Source organism: Sceloporus occidentalis, unplaced genomic scaffold (genome assembly GCF_023333645.1).
Source record: "Sceloporus occidentalis isolate IW3139 unplaced genomic scaffold, rSceOcc1.0.p SCAF_72, whole genome shotgun sequence".
NCBI classification, from domain to species: Eukaryota; Metazoa; Chordata; class Lepidosauria; order Squamata; family Phrynosomatidae; genus Sceloporus; species Sceloporus occidentalis.
In genome coordinates, this window is record NW_028317052.1 from 4,675,022 (window position 1) to 4,697,647 (window position 22,626).

Sequence of the window (22,626 nt, forward strand, 5' to 3'; positions counted from 1 at the left end):
CTCACTGATGCACATGGATTGGGGCAAGGGGCAAAGAAGGCACAAACAAGTTGTTTGGGGGCAATGATGGCACATACAAGCTGTTGAGGGCCATGATAGCACATACCAGCTGTCTGGGGGCAAATATGGCACAGATAAGCTGTTTGGGGGCACTGGCGAGCTTGGGGCAAAAATGTCACAGAAAGGCTGTTTGGGGGTTAGGATGGCACTCATAAGCTGATTGGGGACAAAGGCACTCAAGTTTGGGGGAAAGCTGGCGGTCACAACTTGGCCAGGTTGTGTAAGTTCTGTACTATGTATAAAAGTGAAACTTTTATATATGCCAGCTGGCAAGGAAGTGACATGTTTGGGTCATGTATTGAATATGTAGCCATTTTTATCTCAGTGGACCTCTTTACAGATTATCCAGCTCTTACTGACCCTTATTGTCAATCCATAAAAATGCAATTGATTCCTCTTCTAAAATATGAAATATTGTTATTTTTCTTCTGTGCAGTAAGAGAAGTATTTTATGTGAGGCAACTGAATGTATCATACTTTTTTATTTTAATGCATATTTTACAGGTATGTCTGTTTTGTACTGATACTATAATAATTCACCAACTTCCATTAAATTATACTGCTGAAAAATATGTTTTACCTGGTCCTCTGCATTGAAAAAGAAAATAAATGTTATTCTTATTTTTCTGTTGCCTTAAAATAGCCTAGGACTTAAATTCCATAATTGTTATATATAATTTGACTTTGTTAGGCTCTTCAGAGACCAGTCGAGAAACCATTGCTTTTTCATGCAAGTGGACTTCTCTACTTGTGTTTTAATCTATATTTTACAGCTAATAAATCTATTTTAGAATCATATTCCTGTCTCCTTTGTCACCTTCTGCTCACATATCAGACTCTTTTGAAACATCAAACACAACTCAGAAATCAAAATTACCTGGGAACGATTTGAACCAAGCACAAATGGCTACACATTTAAATCTCTGTTCTCATCCTTATTCCCTCTTATCTTTTTTCTGTTTCTTTTTCATCGTTTTAGCTTGACAGGACTGGACTTAAAAGTCAAAGAGGGCAATTGCCAAATCACACTTTTTAAAAAATCTGTAATACTAGTATGATCTGCATATGATCACAATTAGTAATTTTTACATATCAATTTTAGAAATGTACTAATAATGTTTTTGTTCTGTGATGTCTCCATAATTCATTTACAAAAACTTAAGATTCAATCATTGATTCAGCATTGTTAACAAGAATAATCTGTAAAACCTCTGTGCTACAGTCTCATAAACTACTCTATGTTTTTTTTTTGTAGAAGCCAATAATTTTAAATAAAATTTAGGCAGTACAATAAGATATAATTATTTTGGATCTCTAACAAAACAGTGGCTCATCAGATCCAACTTTGTGCAGTAGTGCTTTGTATAATATTTTTTGCATGTAAACTTGTTTGCAATCATGCTACAGTATATGATACATCACTGTGAAAGCGGTTGAACTCCTAAGAAATACCAATTGTCATTATTAGAGCGAATGATCCAGAGTGCATAAACTTTTGCTATGGCTCCATTGTAAAGCAATATCTCCCAATGACTTATATATATATAAAGATAATATAAAGATAAAGTGGCCCAATGTCACAGATATTGGTCCAATGATCTGGTTTCACTGGGGTCAGCTATAAGATGAGTGAGATACAGAGATATTGATTTTTATTATACCTGGACCCATTGTTTAGGAACGCTGGTCTTTCTTTCTATGCTAACTAGTTATTTACCAGGGTCTGGCATCCAGTCACTTTTGGCATTGGATTCGCTGCCCAGACTGTAAATTAACTAACATCTGTAACAGGTTCTTTTACCAATTTAAATATATCAGGTCACTTGCACGTCCGGAATCCTTTATTGCAATATTTAAGTTGTTCTTCCTCTGCCATCCGGCAACCTTGTTAATATAGGTTTGTCAGCTTTCCCTCACTTGGACTGATTCCCACTAATTGGAAGGTACTGTCAGTCATCTATCTATCTGTTAAAAAAGTATTTTACTGAGAAAGATACACTGATATGTGCGTCTAGTTTTTCAGGTCTCTTATTCCCAGTGTTAATGGTGTCATAGTCTTCAGTGGGGTTTGACTAATTGCTGTCAGAGTTATTCTTCAGTTTTTACTAATTTGCATCTCAGGGATTTGGCAGCAATTTGGCTTTAGGATTTTTTTAAATATATTTTGTAGATTATGAATGCAGGGATTGGTTAGACGCTCAAATAATATAAAATAAGCTTTTCTTACATAGCAATAACAATCTAATTTGCTGCACCCATGGCAGTAGGAACTGACCTACTAGACCTTTCAAGATGACACAAAAATAGTATAAAAAGCAGAGGATGGAAATGAGCCAGTGAATAAGGGCTCTGAACATCATTATATCACATCATGTCTCCTTGAAAAAGCCCTTTCACTAGCAAGCAGTAGCCATAGATAGAAAGCTGGGTGGATATCAACAAATCAGCCATTCTATCAAAGTCAATCTATTTAAAACAAAATACATAGCGATGGAACTACTAGGAATTTTAATGTCAAAATCAATTCCAAATTCACTCGGGGTTTCGTGACATTAGTGATTATACACGTTTGTAGTTTTTAGCCCCATCTAATACTTTTACTATCATTTTACAGTTTTCCATTACTGGGTCTTTATTTGTCTCAAATTTTGTCATTTGGCAGATATGCCCCATCTGGTGGACATAGGATCTAACGTGTCACATATTACTGGGGAAGGAGTGTAAGAAAGATATGAGAGACATATTGAGAAATGAATTAACAGAGAGTAAAATGATTAGGAATACTGTAGGGAGTGTATAAATGAAGAAGATAGCTTTAGGTGCACTTGTTCAGTGACTATAGCCACCAGACGGAAGAAAAGCTCAATGTGCAGTGTGTGTGGCTGCAAGGTGTATACACTTCGTACGCTGCTAAACCGTACAAATGTAGGAACTGGTTATGGTATACAAAAAGCAGCCACGCGTACTGGTTACTTGCCTTAAAGCGCTAAATCTGATTTTAATCCCCAGTCCATTTCTGGTTACGGTGGCATATTGTTCAGATTTATTTAGCAGTGAACCCTTATGCATCATGTATCTCATAGACAAGACTTATATCATGATACCTTGATAGATCTCAGAACCTTACACTATTCAAACATCTTAAAACTATTTCATTTTGGAATTGTTTTAGTTCATTCTGAAGGAAAATCACTAAAGATCAGTATTAAGCAACAAAAGCTGTCATTTGTTATAATGAATAATGCCATTCACGCAATATGTCACTAATGTTATCAGCCTTGTCCTCTTAATCCCACAATAGTGATTTTGGAGAAAAGCCGTAGATTTAGCATTCTGTACTTCACACATATTTCTTTTTTTGACTTGGCCATAATCCCAGTCGTAAATACATTCTCTTATAGCCTTGCCTGGTTAAAAATGTGATATACATTGGATGGGGTAAAAATATCTACTTAATAACCAAATTCATTTAACCGCAGCAATAGGGCAGACAACACGTCTTCTGGCTGAAATCTATGAGATTTATCTGTCAGAGAGCTCTGTTGGTTTCACTGGGAAAGATGTCATTGAAAAATCATTGGCCAAGACTGCAGACAGGAGACTTTGATAGATTTTGCCCCAGTGAACTATGGCCTTAAGCAGCTGCATTAAAAAATAACTAAAGTCGCAAAACAATCATATATGGAGAGACAGACCTCACACAACCAGCGACAGTTTCATCACTGATTCATTAGTGTCATTAACAGAAAAGCCGAGAAGGGATCCAGTATCAAAGAAGTCATAAACCAGCCAGCATTGCAAATCTCTCAAGCTAATTTTTGTCCTATTTGCTATTTCACAGTCTTTCAAGCCTTGGGATTTAGCAGAGCAAAAGTATACGATGTGTCCAGTCATGGAGCTTCCGTCAAGCAATCACTCAAACAGACTCTGATGATAAAACAATTTTGTTTCCCTGCTCCGATCCACATTTTCATTAAAATTAAAGCCAAAGAAAATCCTCAAAAGATTCTTGTAATGTATTTCCAATTCCCAGTCTCTTCAAAAAGAGAGCAAAAGTAGAGAAAAAAGGTGAATGACTTTGAGTATTACGCCAGGGGTAGGAGAATTCAATGCAGATGGGTTTAGTCATGGGCTCCAAAGAGCAAAGAACAAGGAAAAAGAAATACCAAGCTATCAGGAATTATAAAAAGTGGGGGAGCAACTTAAAGCAGAAGAGGTCTGAACTCTATCTTTTCTTATTTATTTCTTTTACATTTGTTTCTTTTTTCTCATCTTTTCCCCAGCTATAAAAAAAATAATAATAAAACAGTCAAGTAGTCCCCTAAGACAGCAGAAAGAAAGAGACAGAAGCAGAGAAGGTGAAATATATATATATATATAAAGTATATATAGGAAGGTAGAAGAGGTAAGACGTTATAAATATATACAGAGGGAGAATTGGATACAAAAGAAATATAGGGAGGTAGGGAACAAAGAGGAATCTGAAAGGGATAAGGGGGAGGGAAGAAGAACGAAAGAATACATTTCTGCATTATTATGTATGTATAGAGCAGGGATATATATTTACACAAGTATATTGAGTGGGCTCTAGCGAGAGATGTAAGCGTGCGCGCATGCAGAATAAAAGTCAAGGAAACAAGCTGTTTCTCCTTACCCATATCTGAAATGCCTGTTCTCTCACTTAATCAGCAGATGTTTAGGTTATTACTTTGGTAGCTTTTCATTAGCAAGCTCTTCAAGAACAAAAGAACTTGGATCTAACAAGTCCATTCAATTGCTTTGTGTGTGTTTATGAATATATGTTTGTGAGATACAAGGTGGATTAAGATTCACAAGGTTTTAGGTGAAATTAATTTGATATTCTCATATAAAAAAACAATATTGTGCATTGTGCCACGCCCAATTCCCCTAAAAAATAGTGGGATCTCTTACCCGCAGCCCGCAAGGGGGGCGTCAGGTAGCCAGAGAGTTTCCAGTCGACGGCTGGATATACATGGCCACACTACATTTTTATGCTCACTTAGTGTGTGTGGCTGGGCATATCTGGTCACTGAATGTTTGGAGCTAAATGTGTGGCCAACAGGTCTTTGCTTTAGTGATTTGTGGCCCTAGTACAAATGGCACCCCAAGCAAGATATTGCTTTGGTGTCCCCAAAGAGAGAGTGAGTGAGAATGTGCGCACTGGGCACCAGAATTTTGGGCCAAAAATAATGGGCAGGGAACGAAATTTGTTCGTCAGAATCGTTTTTGGTCCATTTGCACATGTTAAGCAACAACGAAGAAGTTCCACTGTATATGAAAGCTCTGGAAAAAAAACTACAATTCTCCTTTTGGAATATAAATTACAGTTTTGAAAATGGTGGGGATGCCAGTTATCACTTTCATAAAAGTTCCCCCTTTGAGTTGGATGAAATTAATATTATTTTTTTTATATAAATGCTAATGTTAAAATTAACCAAAAGGTTTTTTTCACGCTGATATCAAAATCTAGATAAATATATGGCATTAAACCTTTCAATTGCAATGCTATACATTCATCTTCCCTTTAGCACCAAAAGTGTAAATCCCTTATTTTCTCCAACAAAAGATAAAATAACTGCACATAAGAAAAGAGAAATTATTGCCATTTTAATGGTGAATTGACAATGCCCACAATTTCAAAGAGGAGAAAAGGGCAGAGTAGTTAAATAAAGAGATTTGCAGTATGTTTTGTATTGTAGTAATTGCTACATGGATATGACTCCAGGGAATCTTATAGATATAGTTAAGTAAACCAGGAGAGGAGCAGCATTGTTCTCCACTGTGCATACTAACCTACCATTGAACATAAAATAATAATAATAATAATAATAATAATAATAACAACAACAACACATATGACTGTGCTCTCGACTGAGAAAATAAAGGAAATTGAGTGAACCATCAATACATGATTATTTATGGCCCCTTTTTGGTAGTAGTGTGGTGGTCACTTCCGTAGGGTTCCTAGTGTTGTGTGCTTTGTAGGTAAGTGTTACATGAAGCAGTATATCGAAAACATGCTCATAAACATAGCAGTATATTGGACAACATTGCTGAAGTTTTCCATGGGTGTCTTTACTTCCCGATTAATTCCGTGTGCTACGTTCTTCCTTTACAGCGCTCCAGTGTCACCTCTCTCAACTGGAACTTTGGACCAAACAGGGTGTGATATACTCTGCTGAGGTCCGATGCCACTTGTGTAAAGACGCATACTGCAGGAAAAAAAAGTATAGGAGTCTTCATACCTAGGGTGTCTGATGCCATCCGCAGCCTCCATGTTTATACAATAATACTGCATGCTACATTGTATGCAACGCCATGTCTTCGGCACTGTAGGAGGCTTCCAGGGCACTAGGAGATGACAGAAGAGCGTCAGAACATCATGGGTATCTGAGTACTCTTGTTAAACAGGAATTTAAGTAAAATGAATGTTTTAAAAGGGTTTAAAATAAAGAATAAAGCATGTTTTAATTATTTATTTACTGCAATATTCAAAAAATATTGCGCAGGGTGATAGGAGTTCTTCTTTAAGGTGTACCTTTGCTTTAAAATACACTGCTTACTACTCTGCCATTTAAATTGTTTAAAACTGAACTCAGAAATGAACAGAGGTTGAAGGATGATCAAAGAGCAGCTAACAAATCTGATTAGAATAGGATAGACCATCTTAAATCCATCGCCATCTTGTGTTGAATTCCTGGGCAGCTGGCATGCCAAACGAGTGCTGTATAATCCCTGCCATTCCCTGTTCCAAGTAATACACCAAAAAAACAACCCAAAACCATTATAGCATTTTTTTAAAAAAAAAATCATTATAAGAACACTCACTAAGGGGTGAAACAGTGGGCATACTTACCCAGAAAGATTTTGGGTAAGTATGCCACATTTTCAAAATTAATTGAGAAGTCTCCAAAACATTTCAAAGTAAAATCACTCCAACTAATCATATTGTAGCTCATTGTATACCCCCTCCCAACATTTTTTTTTAATTTAAACTAATAAATTAATATTTTTTTCTGAATGTATACATTTCCATAAATGTATCATTATAAGGGAAATAAGCAAGGTTTTTGTGTCATAATATGATGTGGCAGAGATAATTTTGTATCTGGTACCTAATGTCAATGTATAAAATGATCAGTGTTTGGTGTTCCTTTATGGTGACAGATTGTACTATTTTGGTAACTCTTGCAGTAGAAGTATTATTAAACACTCATCTACAGACACCAGACAAGCCAGAAGACTTGTTTTTCCCTCAGAAATCTCATGGTGCTTTCACAACCACAAGGGATTCTGGGTAGGTGCATGCAAATAAGGTTAACAATCATCACCTTTGCCTCTATATCCACTTTATACACGGATCCCTTGAAAGTAATTGCCCGCTGTACAAGACAGCCTTTAGACAGAACTCAGGAAGAGGTACAATAGCCAGATCACCACTCATGGACAGCTGTTATGTCCTTCATAGGACTCGTCAGCATGAGGTTGTGATACTGGCTTATTAGTTGAGGCTTAGGGTAGCTAAGAAATACCATTACATAAGTTATGGTGGGTAAAAGGTGATGGAAACCCTTCCACTTAAATTTGAGGGGTAGTAGAAGTATTATTAAACACTCATCTACAGACACCAGACAAGCCAGAAGACTTGCTTTTCCCTCAGAAATCTCATGGTGCTTTCACAACCACAAGGGATTCTGTGTAGGCACATGCAAATAAGGTTAACAATTATCACCTTTGCCTCTATATCCACTTTATACACAGATCCCTTGAAAGTAATTGCCCGCTGTACAAGACAGCCTTTAGAACTCTGGCAGAAATCCACCATAAATAGCACCAGCTTTCACAACTGTGCCAAACGATTGAATTGTAACCGCATTTGCAATCACTATAAGACACATAGCAATTTGGATACACAGTCAGGCAGAGGCAGGCTAAGACAAATCTTCCCATAGACATATCTGCATATTAGACCAATCCTAAGAGATTCCTCTAACCTTATATTTCATTAGCTCTGCCAGGATTTACTTATCAGCGGAACATGAATCAAGATTGTCCCTGAAGAACAGATTGTGACTTGAAAATGCAAGAGTCTATAAAGATATAGTCTGTCAGGGATTATAGGAAATAAGGACGTCTGCCCCATTAATCCTCCTGTTCCGGGGATTTGTTTAAAAAAAAATATGTTTTTCATGATTTGTAGATGATCTTTTAAGTGAGCTTGGTCTATTCATAACTTATAGACACACAGGCTTGCACACACACGCACACACACACACACGCGCACACGCGCACACTCTGACTGTTCTTGATGCACATTAGAGAAAGGAGAGAATGTTTATCCAGCACATTGTCAGGAACGGTATAAATGTACTGTGTCTTCTCTAGGATTGTTGCTACTGACAGTGGCTGCCGCAGGCTCAGACAGAAACAAAGGTGATAAAAGTCAGAAGAAAAATGACTTCACCCTTACTGCAAGAGTGTGACTGGTGTAAGATTTACAGGCTAGCAACTTAATCAAATGGTGGCCAGCAGCCCCCCCCTCGCCCCTTCCTTATTATAAAATGGGGGCACCAGTAAACCCACACTCGTGATGTTATAAAACAAGCGACACAGCAAGCCTAGGGGTTCCTGTCCAGTTCAGCATTTAAGGGATTATACTGGCCTGGCAGAGAAATGCTGATTTATGGTATTTGTCGCTACGTGATATGGTAAAGATCTGAGAAAAGAGCAAACAAATTTCGGATTTCTGTCAGCATGAAAATACAAAGATGCTGATTATATTGAAAATGCTATTAGCTGTTCTATTTAAACAGGATATATATATATATATATATATATATATATATATATATATCACTTACTGACATGAACATGAATTCTGCTCTAAAAGGATCTATGGATGAAGACAAAATTAAAGACATTTGGTTATAAAACTATTGTATAACATGAATCAAATAAAAAGCTTTTTACATCATAAACACGGAAAATAAGGTTTATCCCACAACTGAACGTCTTCTTTGCAAGTAGGGCCTCATTAACATGCCAAGATAGATATGATTTCCAGATGAGAGAAAAATGTTACTAGAACTCACAACACCTTCAGCCAGCACATGATGGAAACTGTAGTCTACAAGACCAGGGACAAACCATAGTGAATTAGAATGAAATTACTGACGCAAGTAACTACTGAATTTTTTAAACACTTCCAGGTATTCCTGTCAGACTCCAATCAATGAGCACAAAGTATCAATGTGTTTGAGGACTACGATGTTGAATGGTTAATCCTAAATGGAGTCCATCGAAAATAATCCATGCTCGAGATATGTGCGTAGATTGACTGGTACAGATAAGATTACCAGACCAGGATAAGTATGAATAATGACATGATTTTTTTCCCCAGTGTTTGTGTCCAAGTTAGCAAAAAAAGATATTGTGTTTATTTAAATTGAAGTGAAATACCATAATTATAAATAGAACAATGTGTATGAAATACCCTTGGCTTCCCCTGAAAGAAGCATATTCAGTTCTCCACATAGGAGGAATTTATGGAAATGCTATTACAACATACCTACCACAACGGCAACAAAAACATTCAATATAGAAAGCTACAAGGTACACATAGTATGTGTGTGACCTATGTGACCTATTGTGTATTGTAATCATAGGTAATGTATAGAAGGTGCCACTTTTAAGTCACATAAAAGCCATATGTGGGCAACAACCTACGGCAGTGCCCCCGGCTGCCCACGATTAGTGTATTTACTCCATAAAAAGTTGTATTCTGACTTTAAGACATGGAGCGCCAGGATATGACACGCAGCGCATTCGACACAGCCTCCATAGTGCAAATTGGCCAGCTGGGAAGATCAAATATCTCCCATGTAACCGTCCCATTGAGCAGCAGGACACTGGGGGAGGGTGATCACCTAAGAGGCAATCTGTCCCTCAGCTTTGCAGCTTTGCTCTTGGTCTAGGTCTAGTCGGGCTAAGTCAGGATACTATGTGGGAACTAACAATTTGGCCTTGAGTCCCAAAGTTTTTATATGAACCTAAAGGTCCTTGGGGCAAACCCCATCATTTTATACTTTAATGATGTGCATACCTGGGACTTCTCTGGGTTTGACCCAGACTATGTAAGTGAAGCACCGCTTTTCTGGGTCAGTATCTTTGTTGTTAGGGCAGCATTTGGCCAGATCTACTTCCTGGCCTTTCCCTTTACGTTCTGAAAAATGGCTTTTAATAGCTTTTCCAATGAATGTTGGTGGAAACATTTGGTTACCACTATCAGTGAGCAGCTAAAACAGAATAGATGTAGTATTAAAGGAGTAATACTTGAATATTTGCTATTGTTCACAAATTGTAACTATTCTTTTAAATATTTATAAACTCCCTATAAAGGTATCTTAATAAACACTACAATGCACAAATATGTATGTTAGGTTAGGTATGTAATGTGGTTATTTCTGCATATTCCCAGATATTGTAACGGTATTTATAGTAGAGGGTACTCTATATAAGCGGAAAGCTGATTTTAGTACATACCCAAAAACATAAAAAGGATTGAAAATTGTGTTGCAACACTTTCATGCATGAGATGTCATCGCTTCACGATTGATAGAATCTTTTAAAATGGTGTGAAGGCTTTACTCTTTTCAGGAAAGTAGTCTCACTGGGTCATGAGTACCAAGGTCTCATTTGAGAATATGCCAAAAAATAAAATATTAATTGTGATACTTCATAAAATACATTGAAATGTGTTTTGACTTCCTTATTCTACCATCCTGTCTACTCTGTGAGCCAGTAAAAAACATAAAACACAGAATAATTATGACCATACTTTGGAAACAAAACAAACAATAGACTTAAAAAGACACTCCAGCTATCATATACATTTTAATGTCTAGGATAGCTGCGTGGTCCCTTTAAATTTTCTTGGACCAAGATGCATGGTGGGATTCTGCATAATCTTTGAATAATTTATTATTGCCTGCATTTCTGTCATATGATAATTAGGTGTTCCCATCAAAAAATATGAATGAGACAGACATTTACATTATTAAATAATTATTTCTAGGAAGGGTTTGAGCATTCAACAATACTATCAATTACGTTGCTAATGCAGCATTTAATTAAAAAAAAGCAGATTAGGTGGAAATAAATAAGATTTAGTTATCTTGGATAATTGATCTATACTAATTATAAATGAAAGCTATGTTATCTATATAAACACATAGACTGTGTCTCTTTAAAATTAATCTTGACCATGACACCCCTACTATTGAAGAACGAATATTAAAAGTTAATAATCCTAGCCCTCTGAGAGTACTTTTATGTGAATTCTTTCAAAACAAAGATAAAATAAAGCTGCATGCTGCAAAACCGTCAATTTCCTCCATGATCTGCCATTTCTTGACACTGATTGGCTGCATGAAGCTGACAATCAGTGGCTGAAAGGTGCTCCCATTGAAATCAAAACAGACCCCTACAAGCAGTGGCTGAATGCATCTACTGTACAGTATTTAGGAGAATTTTCTGTAGAATCCCCCCATGCACCTTTTGTAAGACAGATAACATTAAACTTAAAGGGACTACACAGCTATCGTATGCAGTGAAGTGCATATGATGGCTGGAGTGCCCCTTTAACTAAACACCAGTAACTCTCAAACAATTGGCATATCTTGCGGCGATAGATGAAAGGCCAAAACATTGGTCGATGTTTCTGGAAAAGTGATTATTATTGTTATTGTATAGACCACCTACATTTCTTTTCGATATATGTTCTTATATTCTTTCCCACGTCATCTGACCTTGCGTCCCAAATCACTCTATTTACCTTTTCCTACTTATTCTGAAGAGGAAGCTACTTAGAAATATGTCTCCTGTCAAAATAAATGAATAAACAATTAAAAATGTAATATACATTTGTAACGCTGGCAAGACACTGTTTCCGAATAATCTCTTGTGTTTATGAATTAGTCACAATTAAAAGTTGGCATTTTCAAGGAAGCTTTGCACTAATCTGTAAAGCTCTAGAGACCACATTCCTCTTTTATCATACACACTCGATTGCCTCGTCTCACTGAGAACCTTTTCCAATGCTATGCTTTCTCTAGCTGACTCCCCATGTCTAACACCATGTTGCTTAGACTGTCAGCTCTTTGAGGCATGGATTATCCTAGCTCCTAATGACTCTTTTATGTCTAGAGCTCTTATCCCTGTATTGTACTCTGAATGCTTACACTGCAAAGTTCTACGTGCGTTACAATTAAATAAATAAGACAATAATTATTCGTACCACATCTGTAATAATAAAATAACTTTGTACAAAAGCTGAGTCAAGCACTACGGCGAAGAGCAGAGAAATAAAATAATATTTGGAATGTTACCGCTGTAGAGCATTAATTTCTTTTTTTTTCTTTTTCATTTCTTTTTCTTCATTTTGTAGGCCATTATATGTCCTGGCATTGTGTGGTAGGTGTAGTACAGGTTTTTCAATGTCCTAAGTGAGCTATATCCTTCTTCTTCCCTCATATTTGGGATAGGTGAGGAGCTCTGTCCCTTGAAATTGTTGCCATAAGATGACTCTTAATTGAGCCATAAGGATCAGCTGCCTTCATTGATTTTGTAACAGGGCTATGGCAAGGGTTGTAGTTGAGGCATAACCAGCTCCTTACAACCCAACCAGAACTTCCCTGCATACAGAAGAAGGAGGATCCCTAAAATCTGGTGATCTAGTCCCTCTGGGCTCTGGTAAGACGTTACATAAGATTATATTATATATGTGACATATGTCAAATCATAAGCACCCCATTTCTTAAAAATAATTCTTAAAAAAACACCAATATGCCGTAATGTTCACCATTTGTGAAAATGTTATACCTCCAGAATTCCCAAGTGCAGCTTTTCAGAACTGGCCGGTCCCATTCTCACTTAGAGCAGCTGGAGAAACAAATTAGAGTTTAGATATAATTTAGTCATCAACTTTTCAGATTTTTCAGAATTATATTTCCCATAAAGCCTTGTAAATAAACCGGGACACTGATTGCCCTACAACAGGGTCTATAAGATACTGCATGAGGATGACGAGATGCCCCGTTTAACCAGGGAAGCGTATTTAAATTTTTTTTATCATACAGGGTAGAAGTGATTGTAATACAGCCTTGTAATATGCATTTCCTACAATCATCCTTAAGGAATCTGGTAACCCTCTCATATCAGACCTAAAGGTTGTCTAGAGCGAGCCTTGCCCTTTTATTCCTCTGAAATATAGAATAATATGAGTGGGAATGTGGACAAACCGTCTGTATGGAACAGAGACTTTCTAACATGAACAAAACCGGCTTTTTATGCAAAGGACACCGACATATCACTTAAATGGTAAATTAGATAGAAAAGACTGCTAACGGTTAGAAATTGCCCATGCGTACTGAAAATCTATTCCCAAGGCACATTTATCTGGTTAGAGTAATATATACAGTATCAATCTAAATATAGACAAATTTCAGATAGGGAATAAAGAGGGATTGACAGCCATTGCTCAAGGGAATTATCAGAGTGAGCTAGCAGGAGGTGCTTTAGGGCACTATTACAATTCATTGACAGAAGGTGTAAGGATGGTGTGAAGTTAGAACAAAAATAGCAGGGGAGAGAGTGGGGTGTGTGGGGACAAGCTTCTAGATATGAGTGGGATGTTGGGACTTTAAGTGATGGCAAGGAATAAGGGTATGTGGCTTGCAATAGGAGATACGTCGTCTGCATACAGAGAAAATATGGTACTGATAATGGTCGGGAAAAAAAACACCTAGGCACTACTAATATTACTTTACTGACAAAAATATACTAGGTCGACATTTCTTTCTTTTCTTTAAGAAAAATTGTATTCTGGAGCATGCATGAATATATGCATCAGCACGCGGCGTTATTATTATTTAATGTTTCCTAGTGTTTTATTATAAAAGCATAAAGACAATTTAAGAGCTAGGGAAAAATCCAGCAGAAAGTTATGAGAGAGGCAAATAGGAATTTAAGCACAAGCTAATGGGGTCTATTTACTAAAATGATTTTTGGTGGAAATGTTGTAATCAGCATGCTTGGTGGAGGGCAGATTTTGTTAATAAAGTAATAGCACATAATGTATTTTTTATATATATTAATTGCGCCTTGGTATTCACTTGGCTCAATCACTTCGATTTTTACTACGTGTAATGCAAAGCTTCAACAAAGGGGTGGACAGCTAATAGGCTTTAATATTTTATGGATCTATAGCTACAATAACCTTCAAGCTGAGAGAAGCTGCCTCCGGCTGATACGAACTAGAAAGCTATAGAGTGATTGCAATATAAATGTTAATATTAATGGCTCCAAAACAATAAATAGCAATCAATAATCAATTGTGATGATGGGCAAAACATGTTGGCAGCAGAGACCCCTTTGACCCTTTAAGTAGTTACTTAGTAAGGTACTTATACATCCCTATGGTTTTTAAAGAAATTGAATGCAGACTTTTTTTTATAAAGTGACATGATTGTGCCTCTCTTGTCTCAAGAAATTGCAGTATATTTACTAAAAGTACACATTTGAGGTATATCCTATACAAACAAGGCACTGGATTTATCAGTAGGAAGGCCAATTTGACCTCTGTTGGATGAAATGAATATTGGGGTTTTATTCATTAAACTGTGAATTATTGGGTATATATATTATTTTTAGCCACCTATGACCTGTTATGAAGGGCTTACTCTGTGGAATCTCTTATTCATATCTGGGAGCTCTTTGTGATTGACTGCAGGCTCCGAGTGAAGCCCTCTTTCCCTGGGTCAAATCCACCAAAAATGGCAACAATGGTATATACCACATCAAAGCGTACCATATATTTGATAAAAGTATGCTGCACTGAAAATTTTCGGGGGGGCGCCAGAGGAGTAGTCCGCACAGGGCGCCACAATGCCTAAGGCCGGCTCTGTGTAATACTACCATATGGAATTATGTTCCTTGATAAACATTTTCAATCCCAAAATTAAACCTTGTCATCAAAAAAGGAACAAATCCATTACTATTCTGTGAAGGATTAAATTAAACTCTTTAGCAATTTAATACCAGCAGAGCATTTTAAAGGCAACAGCACACTTTAGGTGGGCTTAGATGTGTATTTGAAGTAATGGAATGTAATTGATATGTGTTAAAATAAGGTAGTTTCCATAGATATTTTTCATTTCAATTATTGAGTTATTGTGGATAAATAAACACTAATAGAAAAGTTAATTATGGATGAATATATTTTTATGAAGGAATGTAACTAGTGGTTGTATGAAATGATAGCGAGGGTTCCATGTGTTGGGTATATATATAAAACAGAGGAGATGCGGTGACGTCTACCGCTATCCTCCAATAGAGGAAGTCACTGCAAGCGCCAATTGAGGGCAATATGGTGGAGCTTGCGGTGACCTCTCGATCCTCCAATCAGGGGAAAGAACATCACTGCAAGCGCTGACATATTGCCCTCAGTTCACACCATGTGGATGAAGGATTTTATAGACAGCCTACACTAAATGCTCTTCCCAATTAAGGACAAACATTCTATTGGGTTAAGTCGCCAAACAGCTGGCCTTGCATTAACATAAATTATATGGGGAGGCTTGTGGGGCCAGCTCAGCCCTTCCTTAGGAACCTCACTGAGGCTGTACAGCTATGGGGTGAGATAAATGAACTGTTTAACGAATTAATCTCTATCATAGTTAATATCAAGTTGGTATCAAGGTGTCCAATTATATTCCAGGAAGATAAATGGGTCCCTATATAGATTAATTCCTGAGATTGGCAAAACAAAAACTGCATTGTAATAAATTTGCCACTTGGATTGTTTTTAAAGATTTTTTTAATGCTTTGCTTCGAGCAGAAATGAGTTAAATTATCCTAACATTGGGTTTCTTCTAGATGTCCTAAGATACTAAGATACTCAACTAATTTAAAAAGAACATTAACAAGGTATTTGGAGATTTTATGTCCTCTATGGCAACATTTCTCAGTGTAAAAAGCAGACAGATATACTCTTGTTTGATGGAATACTTGAACTTGCACTGTTGGGGGTGCTTAAGGAGTCATGACTGATGCGGAGAAAAATGTTACAAGACTCCACCATGACTATGGAGAAGCTATTATATCAGTTATGTCATAAAGAATTTGATACAAATTTTGCATGCTTGTAAATAAATTTGCTGCCAGAAGACTTTGATAAATGATTTCCATCGTCTCCAGGGAAACATTCATTGATGCATTTTTGGAATAAAAGACCAGTTATTTATCAAATAATGCAATGCTCTGTTATACCGGGGGCTACAGAATCCAAAGAGATTCCTATACAGAAAGCCCAGTGCAAATCTGTCGCAGCTAATCTGGGACCAATTAGTTACCCAAAATAAGTGGCACTATAACCAGTGTTCAAAGAAACCTATTTATCAAAGTCTCCTGCCAGTATTACAGCTGGTAACAGTGGAGCAACAATACAGCACCATATTTATTGAAGTCAAAAGTCCCATAGGGAGCTGTCGGCTAAATAAGGATTATAGAACAGCATCAGATTAAATGTATAATTTAAAAAAATAATAAAGAGGGCGTTTTTGTTTATCATTATTATATAATATAGGGTTGTTTGGAATTGGTATATTTTTGAATGTATAGTTTACATCTCTTTTCTACCTGTCTGTTAACCAGTTACATGGTCTGTGTCTCTTTCCCTCTGATAAACATTTAGGCAAAGTCTAATTTCATCTCTCTGATTCAGTGGTTTTGTTAGAATCACAGACCATGGTATATCGATAGGCCTGGTAACTGATGGATGGTATTGTTCTAAACAAGGTGTTTTATCTCAATGGCTTTTCTTAGAAAAGGTAAAGAATAAAGAGAATGAAACGTAACTAAATTCCTATCAGTAGAGGAAGACAAGAAAGCATATAAAGAGCTAGTTGATTCATGAAAGGGCAGACTACATGGGTCAACACATCAGCATCAATAGTCTATAAATAAGCACACATTTGAAAAGTTATAATGTGACAAAACCTTATATACATAAATAATATTTGTCTGCAATCCTATTCTTTTAGGATAAGGGAAAAAATGATGATACTGTTCCACCCATTCTTTTGAATTTACATTTTTGTAACTTAATGTAGCATTAGAAACACCATCACTAGTGCTATTGAATGTGCAAACTCTTACCAGAAATAGATCTTTACAAATGTTTCCACTTTTATATTTCTTGTTGGGAACACTTAAATGCAATGTGACACAACAAAGGACACGGATACGTTATTGTTGTTGTAGAAATTTAAACAGCTTATGTGGGTTTTTTATGTCATAAAACTCTCTAGAGGAAAGAATAAAATGACCCGTCTGCTAAAGTATATTTACTTAAATTAGTAGAAAAATTACACAATTAGTGAAACAGCACCTAACAGAGAACCAAGCTTGTAGAAGTGGATTATCTGTTCCTTTCTCCACACCTCTCCTTAGCTTAGGGTATGATACTTGAATTTGTTCTCATGTAGACCAAGAAATTGCTCTTAAGAAAAACAGAGTAATGTGCTAATCAGGTCTCAGAAAAGTGAGAAAAAGAGTTACTAACAGTTAATTATAAAAATGATTTATGCATCTTTGTCATGGTGGGGGTTCCCCAAACCCAAATACACACTGGGCAACACTGTAATTGTGACGTTTATATTGAGTTAGACTGCATTACTGTTCTTGCAGTTTCTCTACACATGTTCTGTGGAGGCTATTAATATATGATGGAAGCTCATTAGATGAAGGAAATGTCATCACACCTGTATTAGAGGTATGGTATGGTCAGTCTGTTATCCCAAATTACCACAATAATGGGAAATGTGGTGATCCCTGAGATTTGGGATAATGCCTGTAATTTGCCTTTTCTGGTTCCAGGTTTAAACTCAATACTACATCTGGACTACATCAGTTAATTTGCTGCCCATTTCTATACAGAATATAGCAAATTTTAGCAAATTTATGCGAATATGTTAGTATGTCAGTGTCAAATATATATATAAAAAAACTATATATATATAAAAGACAGAGATATTGCTATACTTTTCATAAACAGTCTCTGCAAATAACAATAGGCATATTCTCCCCAAATGCTCTAAGTGATATTTTCAGGCAAACATATCTGCATAGAAGTGCATTAAGTAGAAGTTTCCAGCTGCCAAATAGTTAATTCAAGCATATTGGATGGTTGGTGTGTCTTACTGCACATGTATTGGAATACTGCACATGCCTATTAGGAGAGAGAAGCTTTTGAATTTCGGAATTGAATTCAGTGCGGATCTGATTTAATCTGACACTTCACCTGTCTAAGCAGACAGCCAGAATCTTGAAGAGAAAAATCTTTGTGCAGCTAACGCTGTAGCCTATTTATTATGTGTTCATTTTTTTTTTTTTTATATAAAAACAAAGATCTTCAACTATACATTTACAAATGTTTATCTTATATACAACTATATATTAAATGCATTGAACGCCTTTTAAGTTATAATTATTCCTATTAACTAGTTAAGTGTGATTTTAAGTGAAAAATTTACAATTTCCACGGAAGAAAATTTGACAAAACACTGAGTAAATTGTAAAAAGTTTGAAATCTCTAAGGTACCTCTGCATCGATGAGAATCATACTGTATGTATATATGTTGAGCATTATACTTGTAGATAAGGCTGTCTCGGGTACATGTTGACTTCATATGCAAGCAGAATGCATCTATTTAGTTAAACCTTTTAACACTTGATGTGGTCATTGTATAAAGAGCTTTTCTAGCCAGAACAGCTGTTTTGTTTAAATGAGCACTCCAGCCACCATATGCACATAAATATATATGATAGCTGCATCAATTTTAATGTTGTCCCTTTTGGAAATCTGTACGCATGCCGTACTTCAATATGCATTCTTCTTTTGAGCCGTGTCAATGACAGTAATCTGCGAACCTTTGATAGAAAAGGATTCCTTTTTTTTCGGAAATAAGGGTCCGGCAAGACAGAATACAGAAAACCCAAATGTAGATGTTCTGCTTCAGAACCCAGATTTATGAAAGGATTCCAATGATGGCAGCTATGGATTTTTTGAAGATATTACGGATTAATGAAAGTTAAAAACGGCTAAATGAAAAGAATAGTGCTACAATATGTTAATAGGTGACAAAAGAAAGTGATCAAAATAAAATAATTTCTGCTTAGTTTTAAAATGAACTTAAGAAAATATGACTTAAAAGGTAACTGTCACCAATACACTGCTTGTTATATTATTAAGTCCCTTTGTTAAAACTACTTATGGATTTTTTTTTTTTCCACAAATAAAAATTGTTTTAGTATTGGAAACATCAAAATATGAGATATTTGACTTAAAGGTAAGGGGTGATTTGGGGAAATTAAGGTGATTCTAGTAACAAAAGTCAATTTGACCGCAACATAAGTTAAAGGATAAAACATTTCAGAGGCTGTTATTTAAATTAATTTTCTCCTTGTTTTGCCAGGAAAGAGGCGATGTCAAAAACAGTATATTTCTTCCACCTTAACGTACTTCATAATAGCCTCTACTTGTGTTCCTTTTCTCAAATGCCATTAGGACATGCACATCTGAAGAAGCCCACAAATATGTTGTGCTGACTTCCAAATAAAATTTCTTCTTATAAACACTAATAATTTTCCATTATTTAATTCATGAAATGTTTTTAGAGTCATTTTTAAATCTATTTTCTGCACACAATTTTTATACACAAATGCATTAAAATTTAGGTTAAAAACAGTATTGCCCAGTAATTATGCAAGGTCCAGTTTAAAATATTAGCCAGAGCTGAGCATATGGTCCTTTTATTCCACACGGAACAACGCATGCGCATGTAAGAGAGATCATTCTTAAGATATTCTATACATTTAAAGCTGTTAATTAAGACCATTAAGACTCCATCTGGTGTGAATACTAATCGGAAATTGCAGCTGGACCAGTGCTGAGGTAGTTCTTCCAGGACTGGAGTGCTGCCAATGGCTGGCTGGGATTTCATGATCACTTTGGAAACATATTCTGAGCGTAATGGGGATTTAAATATGGCTGGGATCATATAATGAGGTATCCTCTGGCAATCTCACATCTCCTGCTCTTCCCCTGATCACAGTCTGCCCATAAACATGGTATTTGTCAGCTGCAGGGAGTCCGTCTGAATTGTTTACAAGGAAAGGCCGCTGTTGTGATCCAGACTCGTAGCGCAAGGGAACTGTCTGCGCAGAAAACTAGAGGTCTGGAGGATTATTTATCAAGCAGTAGGCAAGGCTGCTAGAAGCAAAAGTCATGTCATTAACTTAATATTCTGCTTATGTTTATCAATATGCTAACGGACTTTATTTTTATAATTTTTCACATATCCCCCTCAACCTTTACAATGCTAGTAACGTTTTCTCTTCAAGGGCAAAAAAGTTACGCTGATTATATAAAATATGGGCTCTGAACCTGGAGGAGACTCGCCACTACTGGGTTTGCAACAAGATCCACCCTATAAAGCCAAGGCAGCAGCTGCCAGTAGTCTTCTTACTGAACTCAGCGCAGTCCCTGGTAAAGATGGTTAAGCTGCCATGATCCTTGTCTAGGGTTGAATTTCCTGGCATTAAACAGGATAATCTGGCTACAAATCTGGTTGGAAGTATCAGTAAGCGTTGACACAAAGCACAAATGATCAAACAAGGTGCTGGGATTAAACGTAGGGCTTCCAAGACAGCATCAGTTAAAGGTCAAAAATAAAAAAAATGAAAACTCTGCACTTACTTGCTTCAAAGATTTATTGTAAATAAAGTGTTCACAGGAACATCAGTGAGGATGAAAAAAATCAAGCTGACAAAAGCTTCATGTGTTTCACATCTATACTGATGCTTAATCAGTCAATTTAGCCATAATGTAGCCTTCTTACTAAACATAGGAAGGGCCCTGGTAAAGAGGATTAAGATGACATGATTCAGGTATAGGGTTGAGTTTTTTGGCCCCCATAGCCACCACCAGAAGTAGGCAGCAAAAGGATTTGTGATGGACCCCCTTCACCTTCTTTTCTCACTTAAATCCATCCTGGCAAACTCTAACGAATAATTTCCTCATATCATTCTTCATCGGCTGCCCTGTTGTGCCAGTCCCTCCACTGGCTTCCTATACGCTCCAGAATTTGCTCGATTATAAGACGACCCTGATTATAAGATGACCCCTGAATATCTGAATATTAATTTAGATGACCCTATAGGAAAAAAGTTTTACTAGTAAATATTAATTCATGTAAACAATTTTGTCATATTTAATAAAAGCTTTGATTGAGAAAAATATTTTTTTTGTTTTTATTTCCTTTTATTTGCCAACCTGTCCCCCAATTATGCACATCTGTCCCCAGGCTTGCCACTCTGCCTCCAGAAATGCCTTATGCCCCCTATATGCCACTCTTCCTCCCTGATATGCCTTATATCCTCCTATATGCCACTCTGCCCCATGATATGCCTTTTAACCCTCTATATGCCACTCGCCCTCCAGAAATGCCTTATGCCAGGGGCATATCATGGGACATCATGGCATATAGGGGGGTATAAGGCATTTCTGGAGGCAGAGTGGCATATAGGGGGTTAAAAGGCATTTCTGGAGGGAGAGTGGCATAAAGGGGGTTAAAAGGCATATCATGGGGCACTCTGCCTCCAGAAAAGCCTTATGCCCCATATAACAACCCCCCCCCCCGATTTACCAGTGCTTCTGACTCACTGGTGTCTGGTGGGGGCAGTGGGTGGAGGCGGGCGTTAGTTCCGCTGGCACTTTTATGATTAAGTACCGGAAGGTCATGTGACATCGGTGCTCTATCATAGAAGCCCCGGCGGAAGTGCCAGCAGTAGCACTGCCCGCACTTTTGCCGGCGCTCAGTGATAGAATCCCCGGTGGAAGTGCCGGCAGCAGCTGAGGTTACCAGACAGGAGGATCTGGATCTGGATCTTAGTTTCATAGTCAGACCTCTATTTGAGGTCTGATTAGAAGACGACCTCGATTATAAGATGAGGGGTATTTGCTCTGAAAAACACCTTGTCTTAAAATCGAGCAAATACGGTAAATTTAAACACCTGACTCTGACCTACAGAACCCTGAACAACAATGCACCCCTACATCCCTGGTCATCTCTAAATACTCTTTAACCCACCCTCTTTGTTCTTCCCACAACTTGTGTCTCTCTTCTACCAGTATCACTTATTCTCACATTTCTCTATCCTACTTGCAAGTACCATAAAGAGACATGCAGAAAGAGGTGTCATAGATGTATTGTAGGTTGACTGAGAGGTCAGGGTGAGCCATTGGTGGATGAGTACCCTCCAAAATGGCAACCATTTTTACTAACCCTGTATAACAAATACATTTATAGGTAACAGGACCTCAGTGCTTGAAATATGGGTCTGCACAAACTGTACCAGTTTCAAAGCCCGAGGCATGCTGTTGTGCAATAACATAATCTGGTGCTCAGCCTCAGAAGGTGCCAAGCA